This window comes from Cicer arietinum, chromosome 7 (genome assembly GCF_000331145.2).
Source record: "Cicer arietinum cultivar CDC Frontier isolate Library 1 chromosome 7, Cicar.CDCFrontier_v2.0, whole genome shotgun sequence".
NCBI classification, from domain to species: Eukaryota; Viridiplantae; Streptophyta; class Magnoliopsida; order Fabales; family Fabaceae; genus Cicer; species Cicer arietinum.
In genome coordinates, this window is record NC_021166.2 from 22,482,275 (window position 1) to 22,488,956 (window position 6,682).

A 6,682-nucleotide genomic window follows, 5' to 3' on the forward strand; every position below is an offset into this window, starting at 1 on the left:
GGCTCCAGCTTCCTCAGTATCGTACTTCTTCTTTAAAGCATCCCAAACCTGTTTAGCAGTATTGCTGTCGGAGCTGTAGTAGTCATACAGATCATCAGCAAGTCCATTGAGAATATAATTCTTACATAAGTAATCATTATTTTCCCATAGGGTTAATTCAGCAGCTATTTTATCCTTTTCAGCTTGTTCACCTTTTTCTGGTACAACCGGAATATCATCCTTCAAAACGTTGGCAAGCTTTTTCGTGGTTAGAAAAAACAGCATCTTTTGTTGCCATCGTTTGAAGTGACTTCCCTCAAACCGAAATGGTTTGTTGTAGTCAGAAGCAGATGAACCTGACCCAGTAATTTCGTCGGTAGACATGGCAGTTCGAAAAACGTGTTAAAATTGTTGTTTTTGAAATTCGAAAACCTTTGAAAACAATTTATGCCACCGAAAGTATTACTGGGTTGAGTCGCGGACTAGGTCGCTCTCTTTAAGACGTTTCGAGGCACTGCCCAAAATTGTGCAAGGCAGACTATCAACCACGAAGTCCCCAGGATAAAACAGCCCAGATTCACTGTATCGGAGTTCTACTGCACTGTAGAAAACCGTTCTAGAATTACACCCTCTGTATGCCAGTCGATAGACTGACACTCGAATATAGCACGGAGGCTACTCAAATATAGCATGGAGGCTACTCAAGAAAAGAAGAAGAAGAAGAATATAAGGGGGAGAAGTGAGAAAAGCCTCATATATGGAGAGCTTTTGGTGTGCTTTTCCAAGTGAGGTGAGCTCTCTATTTATAGATGAGTTCAGCAACTGGATCAGAGAAAAAGGGGGGATCCAAGGAGCACGAAGTCCATTTACTGGCCACTAGGAGAGTGCCTCAGAAATAGGAAACTTGATTGACAAGGCTCCTTGACCGGGCAAAAGTCAAAAACGTGGGAAAGACTCAGCTTTAGGGTTTTGACGTGGCAAACATCTGAAGCTAAGTCAAATTAGGGTTTTGACTGAGCAAGGCACAAGATTATTTCCATCTGTTAAAAAAACTATAATACACCACACCACACCTCGGACCGAGCCGAGCCAAGCCGGCTGGACGGGCGGGCGGCGCGCGCGTGGTGGTCCGTTTGCTTGCGTTCTCCCTCCTTCACAAAATTGCGGTGCCCCTTGGGGCCCAACCCAATTGTGAAACTAACTCCTTATAAATGTCATAAATGAGTGTGTTCCCTCCAATGTGGGACTTCTCATTTTTCAATTCACACATTAAAGCCATCATCAATGCCAATTATGTTTCATCATTTCCAACAGGAAATGAGATATCAAACATAAGATATAAGAAATAGTAGTACATTCAATTAGTCAAAAAAGAAGAAATAAATAATAGTACATTTAAGATAAAAAGTAAAATAAAAATAAAAATTATGAACATATAAAAATAAATGTTTACAAATATATATTAAATCAATGTTTACAAACACATATATTCTATTTCTCATGGGAAGAAAATATTCAAACGCTCATTTTTTTACTATATTTGTTAGAGGAAAAATCACTCATATTTGATAACAAATTTTTCAATTGTTTCTATTTCATTTATTCATTTTTTATAAAGTCAAATATTCTTATAAACTTAAAAACTTATAAATATTAAAACTTTTTTTCAGTCATATTTAATACATTTATATACCATAAATATCACATTCACACTTTTAAAAAGTTTGTATTAAAAGAAAATTTTACAAATTTCGTAAGAAATTAACACCACAAGATCAATTGATTAATATCTTTCAATAATCAAATAAATGATTAGAAAGATAGCAAGATACAAAGCTATAAGAACAACCCAAAGCAAAAAAAGGGTAATAATGCCAGGAATTTAACGCGGTTCGATCATAAAGCAATGTGTTTTATTCTAGTTTACACCAACCACTATTATTGATGAATCATGATCTTCTTCTTTGAGGGTTACAATCTCTCTACAAAGTATTAGATTTTCCTTACAAGATAAAATTATTGATATAGGAATGAAAGGATCGAGTCAGAATGCAAATATGCAATAAACTACTTATAGTCAAAGTAACTAATAACAAGTTAGAATGCATTCAAGTTTGTATTAATAGTAATGGTGAATACCTTAATAATTGACATCGATAATTAAATAATAATGTTATTCAATTTCTTTTTTACATTTTTTTTAATCCGTGTTAAATTGTTCGGTGGATCCCTCATCAATGAGATTGAGGGAGTTATAGATATTTAATAAGGATTACTTAGTACCAATATTATTCTTTAATTTATTTATAATTTTTTGGGTTAATTGCACTTTTGGACTTCAGTTTTGGTCTCCCAAACAAAAATTGAGTTTAAATCATGATGAGTTGTTATTTTTTTAATGACGTGTCAAAAAAATATGACGTGGTAGACATCTATGTAGATTAAAATCATTATTATATTATTCCAAATTAAAAAACACAATTTATATTTTTAAAAACTATTATTATATTGTTCCAAATTTTAAAAAAAATAGCCAAAATTAAGTTCAAAAAGCAGCAACGCATCAAAATCAAAATCGTGAACCCTAAAATCAAAATCAGCCCCAATTCAAAAATAAAAAATCAGCAAGGCATCAAAAATCAATCTCAATTCAACGGAAGCAGTTCGTGAACCCTAAAATCAAAATCGACCACTTCCCTTTTCATCATCATTCGATTTGATCTTCTTCATCTTCCCTTTTCATTGGTGTTCAAATGGTGAATGAAGGTCATTTCGAGTTCTCTCCATCTTCACGGATGAAAGAAGATACAACATTTTGTGCTAGGTATGTGATTTTAGGGTTTTCAATTTGCTTTATTATTAACATTATTAAACTTTGTATTCAACTTTGCTTTTAGGGCTAAAATTTTGTTTCTACAGTGTTAACAGAACTCTATGCCTTTATGCCTTTTTTAAAACGTGGTCCATATGCTTTATTTTATTATTTTGTGGTTCATGTGTAGTTTGTTTTGGACTTAGTTTGACTGAGTTATTCAATGGTTTGTTTTGTGTAGGCCAGCTAAAGTCCACAGAGTTAGGTTAAGCATTAACCATGGGGGTAGTTTTGTAAACCACCCAATGAAGATGTACGTTGGTGCCCAAGTGGATGAGATGAATTCGTCTGGGATGTAGACTTAATGTCCCACATGCAAATTAATAAATTGGTCAAAAGTTTGGGATATGTGAGTATTAAATGTTTGTGATACCAATATCCCAAGTACTCATTTACATGTGGACTTAGACCTTTCAACAATGATAATGATATAGTAAATAATTTGATCATAGATTTCAGGTACAATTGTTGTACCAGAGATCTTGAGGCATTGTGTGACTTAAATAAATGCAAAAAAAAAAAATGAAATTTTATCAAGTTTTGGACCATGGAGGGACTGCTTTCGCGATTCAACTAAAATAGGATGACCAAAACTGCAATTAAGCCTTTTTGTTATATGTGTTTTGCAATAAGTGTGCTGTGTCTGTGTTGTGAATCATAGGTACCCAATGTCCTTGTGTAACAGAATGAGAGCAGTTTAATGCAAGGTCTGGTGCGTGTTCAAATGATCATAGGACCAATATGCTATGTCTATTTTATGAAGTTATGTGTGAAATATGGGAGGTGCGTGAGGTAATTGTAAAATAGATTTAGTTGGTAGTGTTTTGAAAGCTAAAAAGGAATACCTTAGTGACACAAATTCGCTAAGCAAATTTTGAATCTATTTAATTAATTTTGAAATACTGATAAATTTGTTAAGTGAATTTTGCATAAACATCATGGTGATTCCCTGTAACAAATTCGTTCAGTGAGTTTTAAATTGGCTAAGTTAATTTTGCAGAAAAATCTTGATGACTCCATGTAACAAATTTGTTGAGATGATTTTTAAATTGACTAAGCGAGTTTTGAAAAAAAATCTTGGTGACTCTCTATAACAAATTCATTGAGCATTGGCTAAGCAAAATTTGTGATAATGTGTCTCAAAGCTCTCTGTCTTAAATTCGCTTAGCAAAATCCTGCAAATATTTTCAATTGAGATCTCTGATTAAAAATCTCTAATCGAATTTTTCCTTAGTTAAGCAAATTTTTGCACCAACTACACTAATTATTGCATATTAACGGTCAACCATTCAGAACTACTTTTGTAAGTTAGTATGCAACCATTCAGAACTACTTCACATATCAAACATTGCATAGCCGAGAGATTCCAATCCAACTAATAAAGAACTAATATAGTATTTGCAACTATGCAACTTTTTGCTTTTCATCTTTCTTGTTTTGTTTTAGTGCTACAAAATTTGATTGGAATTGGTTAATATTAATATGTGTATAATATTATTCATTTTAGTTATTGTGTAGTTTATAATAGTGAAACTAAAATAATTGTACTTATTATATAAATTAGAATCTACCATCCATCCCACCTATACCTTTCACTCTTTAAAGTATATGAAAATATATTTTTGTTTTTTTTAATTAGTTGGATTTTTTTTTTGAAATACAAGTAAATTATTTCTCTTCATTTTTTAAAATTTTATTAAATTTGAAAGTTTCGAAATGTAAATTTTTAATTTATTTTTAAAAAAATTTCAAAAATTTAGTTGAATGTGAAACTTCTTAAATATAATTTTTTTTTCAAAAGTTTAAAACTATATTTTAAAAATTTGGTTGAATACGAATTTGAAATGCAATTGTTTAAGAATTTAAAAAAGTTTAAAAATTATGTCAAATGTGAAACTTTTAAAATGCAATTTTTCTGTAATTTTAAATTAATTTCAAAAATTTGTTTGAATGTGAAACTTTCAAAATATAGTTTTTTTTTTAAATTTTAAAAAAAATCAGAAATTAATAAAACTTTTAAAATGTTATTTTTCTGATTTAAAAAATTAAAAAATTCAAATTTACTGAAATGTTAAAACTTTCAAAAATTGACTTCGTTGATGGTAGAGGATAAAAAAGATAAAATTATGGAAGAGTGATTGGTAGATTTTTCTTTAGTATGGCAATAACGGAAGGTTAGTAAAATTTAGCCCACCAAAGAGGAAGCAAAGCATGGCCTAGTATTTCATGTGTCAAAAAAATTGTAAAGGTAAGAAAATATGAAAACTAAGATATTTACTTAGGATATAACTCGGTGTCTTAGATCTTATGAAAATGCTGTAAAAAAGTAGAAAAAGAAAATAATTGTTAGTATTATATGTAAAAATTCAAAGTGTATATATTATATTATATTTTAAGTTTAATTCACTCCGACTAATGTATAAATATTTGAGGTAAATAGGAGAACCGACAAATAATGTTCAAAATACTTTAGAAACTTTAATGTGGTTTGCACAAGCATCAAAAGCATGTATTGGAGATGATGGATTGGATTCCAGCCACCACACCAACTCTTAATTTTTGAGTTGTAGTGTATATAACGGAATAATTGAACATGAATTGGAGGAGTTGGACTCTATGACCTACTAAGCTAAGGTATGTAGGTGTTTCATATGTCTAATTAATTAATGACTATTCAATAAAAGCCCTTCTAAAACATCTATACATTATAATAAAACAAACATGATAAATTGGCAAGTTTGACACGTGTCAACAAACTAGAGTGTTAAAAAAATATCAAGTTTCTATTAATAGAAATAATACGTGCTTATTCTTGAGAAGTTAATGGCCAATTAAAAAAAATAAAAGGAATGAATTAAAAATAAAAAGTTTTTTTTGTAAGAAAAGCATAAAACTTCTGTTATATCACGATCTTTGTCCACGATACATCCGTTGAGAATTTAATGGTCAATTAAAAAATTAAAAATAAAATACAATACACCACGACTTGACAGTTTTTTCATGTATCCGTTGAGACGTTAATGGCAAATTAAAAAATAAGAAAAATAAATTAAAAATAAAAGATTTTTTTTAAGAAAAAATAAAACTTCCATTACATGAGAAATGCACGAGTGAATTACTGTTACACGACTGCGACAGTTGAAAAGTTAGTGGCCAATTAAAAAATAAAAAGAATAGATTAAAAATAAAATACACTACACCACTACTTGACGTGGTTGAGAATTTAGTGGTCAGTTAAAAAAGAAGAAGAATAACAGCAAAATACGGTCAATGACACCACGACTTGACAGTTTTTGTAATTTTTTTTTAAACACTACTTTAGCAACCACCCGCTTCAAATTAATTTAATTAAAAAATTTATTTTATTTTACGAATTCTTTTAATACTCTGTTAACCGTCTATCTTCGGTACTCTCTCATTTCTTGTGTCTCCCCTATAAATATCATTCATATTATCTCTATATACACAATTCTTTTAAGTTTTCTTTATCAAAGTTTTCTTATTCATCTTTATCCAATGTCTGAAACAAAAATCATATTTGTTGCTTCAATTTCTCTAACAAAACTTTTATGCAATGGAGATAAAATTATGTATTTGTTCGTGTTGCGCCTAGCAATATGTTCACACTAATTACTTGAATTGGTAAATTTTTTTTCAATCTATGATTGTTATTTTATTTTATTTATAAAAAAAGATTACTATGATTGTTATGTTATTTTATATATATAATTTGTATTGTTTATGTTTCTTAATTTTGTCTCAAAAAATTGTAAATGTGTATATGTATATTTCTATCATCTTATATAACATTCGTCTTAATAACTCCGATTT